The sequence below is a fragment of the Bos grunniens genome, chromosome 10 (genome assembly GCF_055505025.1).
Source record: "Bos grunniens cultivar Pamir isolate PY7600 chromosome 10, Bosgru_T2T1.0, whole genome shotgun sequence".
NCBI lineage: Eukaryota > Metazoa > Chordata > Mammalia > Artiodactyla > Bovidae > Bos > Bos grunniens.
Window position 1 is genome coordinate 79,089,714 of NC_141174.1, and position 14,514 is coordinate 79,104,227.

At 38.4% G+C, this 14,514-nt stretch overlaps 1 long non-coding RNA gene across 1 annotated transcript; it reads left to right on the top strand.

Annotated features, from left to right (window-relative positions):
- Positions 1 to 11,880, top strand: LOC147365070 (uncharacterized). Its single transcript, XR_015135127.1, has 2 exons — positions 1 to 704; positions 9,678 to 11,880. It is a non-coding gene; the product is annotated as an uncharacterized LOC147365070 (long non-coding RNA).
- Positions 11,881 to 14,514: the final 2,634 nt, after the last annotated feature.

A 14,514-nucleotide genomic window follows, 5' to 3' on the forward strand; every position in this document is an offset into this window, starting at 1 on the left:
GATTCCAGCTTGTGCTTCATCCAGCCCAGCGTTTCTCATGATGTACTCTGCATAGGAGTTTAATAAGCAGGATGACAATACACAGCCTTGACGTACTCCTTTCCCGATTTGGAACCAGTCAGTTGTTCCATGTCTGGTTCTAACTGTTGGCTCCTGACCTGCACACAGATTTCTCAAGAGGCAGGTCAGGTGGTCTGGTTTTCCCATCTCTTTAAGAATTTCCCACAGTTTGTGTGATCTACAAGGTCAAATGCTTTAGCATAATCAACAAAGCAGATGTTTTTCTGGAATTCTCTTACTTTTTCTATGCTCCAATGTGAATTTGCAATTTGATCTCTTGTTCCTCTGCCTTTTCTAAAACTAGCATGAACATCTGGAATTTTATGGTTCACATACTGTTGAAGCCTGGCTTGGAGAATTTTGAGCGTTACTTTGCTAGCATGTGAGATGAGTGCAATTGTGTGGTACTTTGAACATTCTTTGGCATTGCCCTTTGTTACTGGAATGAGAACTGACCTTTTCCAGTTCTGTGAGCACTGCTGAGTTTTCCAAATTTGCTGGCATATTGAGTGCAGCACTTTCACAGCATCATCTTTCAGGATTTGAAATAGCTCAACTGGAATTTCATCACCTCCACTGGCTTTGTTCATAGCGATGCTTTCTAAGTCCCACTTGACTTCACATTCCAGGACGTCTGGCTCTAGGTGAGTGATCACACCATCGTGATTATCTGGGTCATGAAGATCTTTTTTGTACAGTTCTGTGTATTCTTGCCACCTCTTCTTAATATCTTCTGCTTCTGTTAGGTCCTTACAATTTCTGTCCTTTATTGAGCCCATATTTGCATGAAATGTTCCCTTGGTATCTCTAATTTTATTGAAGTGATCTCTAGTCTTTCCCATTCTGTTGTTTTCCTCTATTTCTTTGCATTGATCGCTGAGGAAGGCTTTCTTATCTCTCCTTGCTATTCTTTGGAACTCTGCATTCAGATGTTTATATCTTTCCTTTTCTCCTTTGCTTTTCACTTCTCTTCTTTTCACAGCTATTTGTAAGGCCTCCTCAGACAGCCATTTTGCTTTTTTGCATTTCTTTTCTATGGGGATCGTCTTGATCCCTGTCTCCTGTACAATGTCATGAACCTCCATCCATAGTTCATCAGGCACTCTGTCTATCAGATCTAATCCCTGAATCTATTTCTAAGATCATGGCATTTGGTCCCATCACTTCATGGTAAATAGATGGGGAAACAGGGGAAACAGTGACAGACTTTATTTTTGAGGGCTCCAAAATCCCTGTGGATGGTAACTGCAGCCATGAAATTAAAAGATGCTTGCTCCTTGGAAGAAAAGTTATGACCAACCTAGACAGCATGTTAAAAAGCAGAGACATTACTTTGCCAACAAAGGTCCATATAGTCAAAGTTATGGTTTTTCCAATAGTCATGTATGGATGTGAGAGTTGGACTCTAAAGAAAGCTGAGCACTGAAGAATTGATGCTTTTGAACTGTGGTGTTAGAGAAGACTCTTGAGAGTCCCTTGGACTGCAAGGAGGTCCAACTAGTCCATCCTAAAGGAGATCAGTCCTGGGTGTTCTTTGGAAGGACTGATGCTAAAGCTGAAACTCCAATACTTTGGCCACCTCATGTGATGAGTTGACTCACTGGAAAAGACCCTGATTCTGGGAGGGATTGGGGGCAGGAAGAGAAGGGGATGACAGAGGATGAGATGGCTTGATGGCATCACTGACTCGATGGTTGTGAATTTGAGTGAACTCCGGGAGTTGGTGATGGACAGGGAGGCCTGGCGTGCTGCGATTCATGGGGTCACAAAAGGAGTCGTACACGACTGAGTGACTGAACTGAACTGAACTGATGGTAGGCATTGGTCTCGTGGTTAAAGATACCTTATTCCGAAATACAGACATGTTTCCTGCACATATGGATTTTTTTATTCTACTGTGGGGAGATAGGACAAGAAAACAAACTAATGACTTCAAAACTTAAGCGACATTAATGAAATAAAACAGCATAAAATTAAAAAGAATCACAGTGGTTGTGTGCTTAGTTGCTCAATGTTCTAAAAACTCCAACTAAGTCTTGAATTTCAAAAAAAAAGGGTGAAAAGCAGTGTTAAGATCTGGGGTAAGGAAGAATTTTCAAATGCAGTAAGGGTCCTAAGGCAGGAGGAAATTTGATTTATTTGTGGAATAAAGATGGCTGGGATATTATGATATATATTATGATATTCCCATAAAGTAGTGAAAAAAGAGAGGTAGGTAATAATGGCAAAGAGGTAATCAGGAGCTCAGTCTTATGTGGTCTTATAACATTGTGGTTAGATTTATATTTTATTCTACATGTAACAGGAAGCATTTGAAGGGTTTTGGGGTGATCTAATCTAATTTATAATTTTAGAAGGATCACGGTCTGTGCCCTGAGGAATAACTCATTGAGGAAGGCTGGGACAACATTAAGCCTTAAAGACAATTAGGAAGACCTTGTAAGAGACTCAGTGAGACCTGACAGGGACCTGACAGAGACCTGATGGAGGCCAAGTTCTGAGAGGGGTCCTGTAGAGTGGTCACTTTTTTTTTATGTGAAAAACTTTAAAAGCAAGCTATTTTAGCAGCAATAGGTTAAAACAATCTTTCCCCATGCTCACTGCTCCTGTATCACGCTTCCCCTTGTTTCAGGTAGTATGGGAGTAGCTTCAGACATTTTTGGGAATCCAGTTATAGGGGTGAGATTGAGTTGAGGACACATTTAGTTTGCATCAAGTGAGATATATTAATGTGATTCACAGTGACTTCTGTGTATAGTTAAGTTTCTGCTAGTCAATCCTACTGTAGGAATTGCTTCCAGAAATATTCCTTCACACTACTATGTCCACTCACCCAGCACTAGGACATGAAACTTCACAAAACTAGCTTGGGCATGTTCTCTGGTCCTCAGTACTTCAGTAAATAGTTAGAAGAGGAGAATCAAAGTTTAGGATATACAGATTGTGTCATATAACTTAGTAATTTGCCTATTCTAGGTCTCATGTAAATGGAATAAATCATATAGCATTTGTCCTTTTGTGCCTGGCTTATTTCACTTTAGCATAATGTCTTCCAGGGTCACCCATTTTGTAGCATGTCTCAAAATTTCATTCTTTTTAAAGGCAGAATAATATTCCATTGTAGAGACATGCAACATTTTTGTTTATCTATTTATCAGTTGAAATGTGATTTTTTAAATTTGAGACTTGAAGGATAAGAAAGATTTGAGCAAAGCTGGTTAAATTAATGTAGGTGAGCATCAGGAATATAAGAAAAGATAGAAGAAGTAGTCTGGGGCCACAGCATTCAAATATTTGTGAAGAGTATGGATTTTATTCAAAGTATAAGGACAAAGCTGTTGGCTAAATGAAAACTCCACATGGACATGATATAATTTCTATTTTAATATTGTCATCCTTGCTGCAATGAGTGAGCAAGGAGTGAATATTGTTTTGTGAATGCATTCAAGATGTATTTATCTCTTCCAACAGTTTTTTTTTAACTGAGATATAATTGACATATAACATTGTGTAAGTTTAAAGTGTACAATGTTTTGATTTGACATATTTATATATTGCACTATGATTCAGTTCAGTTTAGTCACTCAGTCGTGTTCGACTCTTTGCAACCCCATGAACCCCAGCATGCCAGGCCTCCCTGTCTATCACCAACTCTCAGAATCCACCCAAACCCATGTTCATTGTGTCTGTGATGCCATCCAACCATCTCATCCTCTGTAGTCCCATTTTCCTCCTGCCCTTAGTCTTTCTCAGCATCAAAGTCTTTTCAAATCAGTCAGCTCTTCACATCAGGTGGCCAAAAGATTGGAGTTTCAGCTTCAACGTCAGTCCTTCTAATGAACACCCAGGACTGATCTTCTTTAGGATGGACTGTTTGGATCTCCTTGCAGTCCAAGGGACTCTCAAGAGTCTTCTCCAACACCACAGTTCAAAAGCATCAATTCTTCGGCACTCAGCTTTCTTTGTAGTCCAACTGTCACATCCATATATGACCACTGGAAAAACCATAGCCTTGACTAGACGGACCTTTGTTGACAAGATAATGTCTCCGCTTTTTAATATGCTGTCTAGGTTGGCATTGGAGAAGGAAATGGCAACCCACTCCAGTGTTCTTGCCTGGAGAATCCCAGGGACAGGGGAGCCTGATGGGCTGCCGTCTATGGGGTCGCACAGAGTTGGACACGACTGAATCAACTTAGCAGGAGCAGCAGCAGGTTGGTCATAACTTTCCTTCCAAGGAGTAAGTGTCTTTTAATTTCATGGCTGCAATCACTATCTGCAGTGATTTTGGAGCCCCCCAAAATAAAGTCAGCCACTGTTTCCCCATCTATTTGCCATGAAGTGATGGGACCAGATGCCATGATCTTAGTTTTCTGAACATCGAACTTTAAGCCAACTTTTTCACTCTCCTCTTTCACTTTCATCAAGAGGCTTTTTAGTTCTTCACTTTCTACCCTAAGGGTGGTGTCATCTGCATATGTGAGTTTATTGATATTTCTCCTGGCAATCTCGATTCCAGCCTGTGCTTCCTCCAGCCCAGCGTTTCTCATGATGTACTCTGCATAGAAGTTAAATAAGCAGGGTGACAATGTACAGCCTTGACGTACTCCTTTTCCTATTTGGAACCAGTCTGTTGTTCTACGTCCAGTTCTAACTGTTGCTTCCTGACCTGCATACAGGTTTCTCAAGAGACAGGTCAAGTGGTCTGGTATTCCCATCTCTTTCAGAATTTTCCACAGTTTCTTGTGATCCACACAGTCAAAGGCTTTGGTATAGTCAAGAAAGCAAAAATAGATGTTTTTCTGGAATTCTCTTGCTTTTTCGGTGATCCAGCAAATGTTGGCAATTTGATCTCTGGTTCATCTACCTTTTCTAAATTCAGCTTGAACATCTGGAAGTTCACAGTTCACATATTGCTCAAGTTTGGCTTGGAGAATTTTGATGATTAGCTAACACCTTTATCATGCCATATAATTATCCTTCCTTTTTTTGTGGTAAGAACAATTAAAATATAGTTTCTCAGCAACATTGAAGTTTATAATACAGTTTTGTTGGCTATAATTGCTATGCTGTAGTTTAGATCTGCAGAACTTATCTACTAGTTACAAGTTTGCATTCTTAAACAATATTTCTCCAGTTCCCTGACTCCCAACCCTTGGTAATCATCATTGTACTCTCTTTTTATGAGTTTGGCTTCTTTTAGATTCCACATATAAGTGCTATTATATAGTATTGGTCTTTTTGATAAGTCACTTAGCACAATGCACTCAAGGTCTATCCAGCTTATCACAAATGGCAGGATTTCCTTCCATATCCATAACCATGTTATATATATATATATATATATATATATATATATATATATATATATCACATCCTTTTTATCCATTCACTCATTGATGGACACTTACATTGTTTCCATATCTTGGCTATTATGAGTAATGCTTCAGTAAACTCGGAAATGCAGATACCTCTATGATATCCTAGTTTTCATTTCCTTTGGATATATACCCAGAGGCGGAATTTCTGGGTAATATCGTAGTTTTATTTTTAAATTTTTTGTGGTGGCATGTAATGTCATGTCATCTGCAAACAGTTTTAGCTCTTCCTTTCCAGTTTGAATGCCTTTAATTTCTTTTTTCTTGCCTAATTGGCTCTTGCTAGGACTTTTAGTACTGTATTGAATAATGGTGAAAGTGGACCTACTTGTCTTGTTTGTGATCTTAAGAAGAAAAACTTTCAGCTTTTCACTGTCAAGTATGACGTTAGCTGTGGGGTAGTCACATATAGCTTTATTAAGTTGAAGTACATTCCCTTTATATTCATTTTGTTTGGAGTGTTTTTAAAAGTCATGAATGAAAATTGTATTTTATAAAATACTTCTTCTGAACCTATTGAGATGATCATCATTATTTTTATCCTTCACTTAGTTAATATGCTTCCCTGGTGGATCAGACGGTAGAGCATCTGTCTACAATGCTGGAGGCCCGGGTTCGAGCCCTGGGTTGGGAAGATCCCCTGGAGAAGGAAGTGGCAATCCACTCCAGTACTATTGCCTGGAAAATCCCATGGACAGAGGAGCCTGGTAGGCTACAGTCCATGGGGTCGTAAAGAGTCAGACACGACTGAGTGACTTCACTTTCACTTTCTTTAGTTAATATAATGTATTACACTGATTGGATTGTGCATACTGAAATATGTTTGCATCCAAGAGATGATTCCCACTTCATCTTGGTGCCTGATCTTTTTACTGTATTATTGAGTTCAGTTGCTAATATATTGTTGAGGAGTTTACCTCTAGGTATATCAGGGATATTGGCCTGTAATTTTACTTTCTTATAGTGTCCTTGTCTGATTTAGGATCAGGATAATGCTGGCCTCATAAAATAAGCTTAAAAGTATTCCCTTTTCTTCTTCTTTTTAAATATTTGAGAAAGATTGGTATTAATTCCTATTCAAATGATTGATAGAATTCACCAGTGAAGACACCTGGCCTTGGACTTTATTTTTGATGACTGCTTCAGTCTCTTTGTGTGTGTGTGCCTGCTAAGTCGCTTCAGTCTTGTCCATCTCTTTGCAACCCTATGGACTGTAGCCCACCAAGTTTCTCTGTCCATGGGATTCTCCAGGCAAGAACACTGTAGTGGGTTGCCATGCCCTCCTCCAGGGAATCTTCCCCACCCGGGGATCAAACCCAGGTCTCCCGCATTGCAAGTGGATTCTTTACCAGCTGAGCTACCAGGGAAGCCCTTCAGTCTCCTTACTAGTAATTTATTTGTTCATAAATCTTTCTGATTTGGTCTTGGTTGATTGTTTTTAGAAATTTATCCATTTCTTTTAGGTTCTCCAAATTTTTAGCCATATACATAATAGTGTTGTGATCTTTTGTATTTCTGTGATATCAGTCATAATTTTACTCATTAATTTCTAATTTTATTTATTTGAGTTCTCTTTTTTTTTCTTAGTGAGTCTATCTAAAAGTTTGTGCATATTGTTTATCTTTTCAAATATCAGCTCTGAGTTTTGTTAATTTTTTTCTGTGTCACTTTAGTCCGTATTTTATTTATTTCTGTGTGCTCTTTGTTACTTTCTTTCTTCTATAACTTTGAGCTTAGTTTGTTCTGCTATTTTAGCTCATTGAGGACATCTTCTGTTTCTCCATTTTCCTTGACTCTCTGTGTTGGTTTCTGTGCATTAGATCAAATAGCCACTTTTCTCGGTCTTGAAGGAGTGGTATTCTATCGAAGATGAATCTTATCATTCAGCCTAGCCCTAGCTCTTTGTTGTCTCTTAAACTTGTGTGATTGTCCAAGTAGCCTTCTTTGTTCTTAGTGGCTCCCAGTAGTTGAAAGTGTGCCAAGACCTGTCAATGCCTGAAAGGGGGGGTCTCAGTCAGTACCTAGATGCGGATTGGTTGGAAGCCAGACCATCAGGGAATAGCTCTTAAACTATACAAATAAGCCTTGTTCAGGGAAAAGCTGGGAAATGGGTGTGTCCATTAGCTCCCTCTGCACTGAGCTCTGGGAGGGATGGCCACAGCGAGTCTTTGTGAACCCATTAGAAACTGTTTCTTTGTTTGATATAGTCTTGTGGGTTTCATGGATGCAAGCCCCACTGGCTTTTAGAGGTGAGTGCTTTGGGGACCTGTCTCATATGCAAATCCTAAAAGTTAGGGTGCTGGGTGTTGGATCTAAGCCCTGCACACCGTAAGGATAAGGTGGGACTTGTGAGACCCCTCTCAATTTTTCGTTGCCATATTAGGGGTCTTATGGTGAGGCTGTGTCTCTGCCTCTTACATATGCGTATGGCTGGGCTGAGTCTTCACTGCTGCCTGTAATCTGTCTCTACTTTCTGCGAGTGAGGGCTACTCTCTGGTTGAGGTGCACAGGCTTTTCATTGTAGTGGCTTTTCTCTCTCTTTCTTTTTTTCAGGTGGCTTCTCTTGTTGCTGTGCACAGGCTCTATGCACATGGGCTTTAGTAGTTGTGGAGCATGGGCTCGGTAGTTGAGGCTCACCTGCTCTGGAGCATGGGCTCAGTGGTTGTGGTTCAGTGGCTTAGCTGCTGCAGGACATATGGGATCATCCCAGATTAGGGATCGAACCCATGTATCCTGAATTGGCAGGTGAGTTCTTAACCCCTGGAGCTTCAAGGACCTCCTTTTCTCAACTATTTTGATATATATATATATATATATATTTCTTGTTCACCTGATGTGTAGGAGTCATGTAACTAGTTTTTGGACTTCTTTGAGAAAAAAACTGTATGTAGTTGTAGATTTGATGTGTCTGTGGGAGAAAGTAATTTCTGTAGCCTCATATGTTGCCACATCAATCCAGAATCTCTTCCATATCAATTTTTTTAAAGCAAGGCAAGATTTAATTTAAAAATTTATACAGCTGAGGATTTGTCCAGGGAATAGCTCTACTAGGATTATTCATAATTTCAGAAGATTTGTTCTTCTGGAGGAAAAAATTTCAAAGTGAATGTCAGATTTCCTACCACAGTCCACAGCCAAACTCTTCCCTATGGTTGGACTAATGCTAACTTATGGAAGTCTTTCCTCCTCTTCTTATCCATTACTCTACAGTCTAGCAGTAACTTTTACTAAAGAAACATTCATGTTTTGCCACATGGCACTGTCCATTTCTGGGAATAAGGAGATCGCTGCAAGGCCAGGCTTAGCAGAGTCTGTAATAGCAAGCATCTGATATTTTATTTACATAGTTATGTATTTATTTGTCTCTTTCTCCAGCCCTTGTGCTTAAATGTTGCTTTTAGAAAGAGTTTTCCTTTGTGAGAGCTGAACTAAAATGGGTGATTTGGCTGATGAACTCTCTGGCCAATTAAAAAGGCTAGAGAAGATAAGAAGGAAAAATTTTGCTCCTCAGTTGCTTAGCAGAGTCAATCATGGCATTTTCTTCTTTCAAAGAGACTAAGCTTGTTTTTGAAAAAAAAAAAAAATGTTAGAAACATCTAACTTCTTCAAATTTATTCAAAATGACTCAATGTGTGCTGAGAAGATGAATGGAATTCTGAGCTCTACATTTTCACTGTGTCTGCTTTTTGCTAATCCACATAATTTGTGTTTGGAAACACCTTTGGGACTTTATTTATTTCACCTATTGCTGTTTGTGAGTCAGAGTCTCCCACAGATACAGGACAAAAGAGGATTTGACTAGTTGGTTTAGCAGTTGGGGATCTGACCACAAGATGGCAGAGCACTTTTGTCAAGGAAGAATATGTGAATGCTTCCTTTTGGTTGACTCTAATAGCAAAAGCAGATGCCTGTGTTGAAACGTTAAGAAACCATTGTGCTTTGGAGGAAAGGAAGAGATAACCTGGTAATAGAAGTAGCTCTCTTGGCTGGAGATCGCAGGTCCCAATTTGGAGAACAATGAAGACATCTATGGGACCTTGGTTCCTCTTCTTGTGGCTGCAGCTGGACTGTGAGTGCAGGACTTTTGTGAACAGGGTGTTTTAGTAAATATTTATTAGAAGTCTGAGGAGAAGACTGGTCTTTTCTGGATTGCCTGAAATTACTGTAGGGGAAAAAAGCAAACTCTGGAAAATGGTGATAACGATTTTGTCTGGCTTTCTTTTCTTTTTTTTGTTACAGATAAGAGTAGAGGAGAAAAAGTGGAGCAGAATCCCTCCTTCCAGAGTGTCCAAGAGGGAGACAACTGTGTTATCAACTGCACTTATACAGACAGTGCCTCCACTTACTTTTTTTTGGTACAAACAAGAACCTGGAAAAGGTCTGCAGTTGCTTATACATACTCTTTCAAATGTGGATAAGAAAGAAGGACAAGGACTCATTGTTTTATTGAATAAGAAGAACAAGCATCTCTCCCTGAACATCACAGCTACCAACCCTGGTGACTCAGCCACCTACTTCTGTGATACAAGAGCACAGTGGTCCCCAGGCACCTGCAGCCTGTACCCAAACCTGAGCTGAAGCCCAATCTTTTTTTTTCTTTGCCACAGAGATTGTCAGATATTTTGCTGTACCACTGCATTTTAAATGTATAGACATTCTATACATCCCTCAAAGAAAGTGAGTTTCAAGATGGCCCCCAAAGTGTTAGAATATTTTGAATGATTGCTCAAGTGTAGTTAGTGGTTTCTTAGTTGGATATTTGGTCTTTAGGATTGATTTTATGAGTACTACTCAGAGTTCTCCCCTTCCAAGGACATCTTGGTGTCAATGTCAAAGATCACTCTTCTTGATGGAAAGATACTTATCTTTTGAGTGTATCATTTATTAACCTTTCCTGATTTTAAAATATTAACTATGTGTTACAGAAAAAAAAAAAACCCAAAATACAAAATAGAAAGTTAAAATGTGATCCTATCATTCAGATAATTCATGGCTAATGTTTAGTATACCTTTTCATTAAAATCTTGTTAAAAATTAGGAGCATATAGACTGATATTTTAAATTATTTCCACTTAATATTATAATCCTAATCTAAACATTTCACATTTGTAAATCTTATAAAACCTAGTTTATTATGATTTCATGGGTAATTTTATGTCACTGTTTTATTTCTTCTTACATCATCCCCTTGCATTTGTGGTAAAAGGCAATATTTCTTCTGATGTTACCCTTTAAATAGTTTTAAAAATGAGGTAGCCATATTTATGGGCTTCCCAGGTGGTGCAGTGTAAAGAATATGCCTGCCAATGCAGGAGATGTGGGCGATGTGGGTTCGACCCCTGGGTTGGAAAGACTCCCTGGAGTAGGAATGGCAACCCACTGCATTTTTCTTGACTGTAAAATTTCCAGGGACAGCGGAGCCTTGTGGGCTATAGTCCATGAGGTCACTAAGAGTTGGACTCAATAGCATCTGAGCACACACACGCAGCTATATTTATGGCAATGGCTACCAAAATAATTTATGCTAATAACTGGTATAAAGACAGTGAAAATTGAAGGAATGGACTAGGAAAAGAAGAATTTGAGTAAAACAGAAGATGAGTTCTAAATTAATGGGCAGAACAGGATTATTTCCCCAATTGTGTTGTATCAATTGTTTAGATCAGAGGTTCTCAGACTTTCTCCTGAAGCATCCCTACAAAGGAGGGAGAATAAACATGATCATTTCCTTCCTGGAATCTGGACAATGAGGCACAGTGGTTCAAAGTAGTCTGCTGTCAGTGCAAACAGTCTCATATTTACTTTAAAAAATTGGAGTGATCATTTTTATTTTACTGTAGCTGAGCACCAAAGAATTGATGCTTTTGAACTGTGGTGTTGGGGAAGACTCTTGAGAGTCCCTTGGACTGCAAGGAGATCCAACCAGTCCATCTTAAAGGAAATCAGTCCTGAATATTCATTGGAAAGACTGATGCTGAAGCTGAAACTCCAATACTTTGGTCACCTGATGCGAAGAACTGACTCATTTGAAAAGACCCTGATGATGGGAAAGATTGAAGGCAGCAGAAGGGGACTACAGAGGATGAGATGGCTGGATGGCATCACTGTCTCAATGGGCGTGAGTTTGAGTGAACTCCGGGAGTTGGTGATGGACAGGGAGGCCTGGCGTGCTGCAGTCCATGAGGTCGCAAAGAGTCGGACATGACTGAGAGGCTGAACTGAATTGAACTGATGTCCATATTAATTTTAAATGATTTATCAATTTGCCTGTTCTTTCGTTTTTCAGTGATAATAGTGCTCCCAGATGCTGCACTGTATGTATCTCAGGTTTTGTCTTGAAGAGAGCAATACTCTAATTTGAGAAGCACAAAGTTGAACATTTGGTGGAAAGCAAGTGTTGCCAGATCACCAGGTAATCAATAAATATTGATTAACAAACAAATGAAGTACCTTAATTACATGAGGAATTAAGTTCCAGAGATATTACAGTATCTAAGTCACGAAGTTATTGATTAAAAATGCAAATGCATATTAATTGAGAAACTGAATAGGAAAGACTTTCTGAACTTAAAAATGATGGAAGAAATAAAGGGAAAAATAGAAGATTTGATTACTTAAGTATTAAAAGCTAATATATTCTAAGAAAAAAATCAAAATTATTATGCCCCAATCACACCAGGACTTCCCTGGTGGCTCACCTGGTAAAGAATCCATCTGCAATGCGGAAGACCTGGGTTCGACCCCTGGGTTCAATCCCTGGGTTTGACCCCTGGGTTCAATCCCTGGGTTAGGAAGATCCCCTGGAGAAGGGAACAGCTACTCACTCTAATATTCTGGCCTGGAGAATTCCACGGACTGTATAGTCTGTGGGGTCGCAAAGAGTCGGACATGACTGGGCAACTTTCACTTCACTTCACTTCAATCACAGTTAACTGTTAATTTGCTTTTGGCAGCAGATCAGTATTTTTATAAATAATTTTTAAATGCATTAAAAGAAAAATATTAATATCCAAGTAGGTAAATGTACAGAAGATATGATGAGGTAATTTACATAGGAAAAGCAACATAGTTCACAAATATGGAAAATGTTTAAACCTACTGGTATTTGTAATAACATAAATTATTTTTGTTCAGTGGCTAAGTCATGTCTGACTCTTTGTGACCCCATGGACTTCAGCATGCCAGACTCTCCGGTCTTTCACTATCTCCCTGAGTTTGCTCAAACTCATCCACTAAATCGATGTCATCCAGCCATCTCACCCTCTACTTCCCCCTTCTCCTCCTGCCTTTAATCTTTTCCAGAATCAGGGTCTTTTCTAATGAGTCGGTTCTTCGCCTCAGGTGGCCAAAGTACTGGAGCTTCAGCTTCAGCATCAGTCCTTCCAATGAATATTCAGGGTTGATTTCCTTTAGGATTGACTGGTTTAATCTACTTGCAATCCAAGGGACTCTCAAGAGTCTTCTCCAGCACCATAATTTGAAAGTATCAATTCTTTGGCATTCACCTGTTTTTATGGTCCAACTCTCACATCCATACATGACTACTGGAAAACCATAGCTTTGATTATATGGATCTTTGTTCACAAAGTGATGCTTCTGCTTTTTAATACACTGTCTAATTTTGTCATAGCTTTACTGCCAAGGAGCAAGTGTCTTTTAATTTGATGGCTTCGATCACAGTCCACAGTGATTTTGGAGCCCAAGAAAATAAAATCGGTCAGTGTTTCTACTTCCCCCCTTCTATTTGCCATTAAGTGATATAAATATAAATGGATAACTTTAAAAAGCCTATTAAGGAATTATAGGAATAATTTAATGGCAATTAAAAAAAAGAATTTGGATATGATGCAGTGATATTGACATGCTCTAGTGAGAGAATACATCTCCAAGCAATTTTGGAAACTCTGAAAAAGTATAATTTCTTTTTTACAATTTCTTTTTACTTTCTTATTATTTTTAAACTTATTTATCTTTAAACTTATGTTCTTTCTCATAATTTTCTATAGAGAATCTGTCTTCAGGAAAACTTTAATTTATAAAAAAAAATAATTATTTACAAAGTTATTTATAAAGTTATTTATACCATCCAAAAATTAAAAACCAAAATGTATAATCTTGAAAGGATTAATCAGCCAAATAGAATATTTTATAATAGCAAATAAATGGTATTTATTAAAAAATCTACAATGATTATTTAAAAGTGATAGTTGGGAAGAATCAAAATACTAACTGTAGTGATTGCTACATAGTAAAAACATGAATAGTGTAGAGGCTGGAAAGTAATACACAAAAACACTGACAATACGTATCTTTTCTTGATAGGATAAGTAATGATTCTTACTTTTTAATTCTATTTTCTGTATTTTCAAAATTTGAATCTTGTTTGATATAAAGTAGTTCTAATCCATCATTTTCTGTAAATTCTCTAAAATTCCTTCTAGCTCTGAAGTTTAGTGACCCTGGTTCAGTCACCTCTACTTCACAGTGAGAAGGCAGAAATGGGCTCCTGACTGGTTATACAGTTTGCCTTGTATTCTTTTTCCTCTATCAATAGTTCTTACTGTGTATGATGAATGTACAAAGCAGTTCATGTACATTAGTCTATCCATTCCTCGTAATAACATCCTGATAGTATCCATATTTTATAGGCAAGGAAAATGATACTTGAAGACATTAAGTAGCTTGCTGAAGCTCAGTCAGAGATTTAATGAAAGAACTGAGTTTCAAAGCCAGATTAGTTTGAGGCTGGAACATAGTCTCTTAAAGATTACTTCATAATGCCTACCACCTTCTTCTCCAAATTCCTCTTGTGGACAAGCAGCCAGATTAAATGTATGGAATTTTCACATTACTCACTTGCTCAAAAGCTTCAGTAGTTATTTACTAATAAATAACCTGCACAATGAATTTAGACATTCAAAATCTGCTTTCTAAGCCTGAACTCTCCTTCTAGGTTTATTTCTCATCATACTCTGGATGATTCTCTTCCTTCTTCCATGCACTTGTCCATCTGTATGTCCATCTATCCATCCATCTAGGCACAAGTATGGCTTAAATGTATTTGAGGAAATAACTG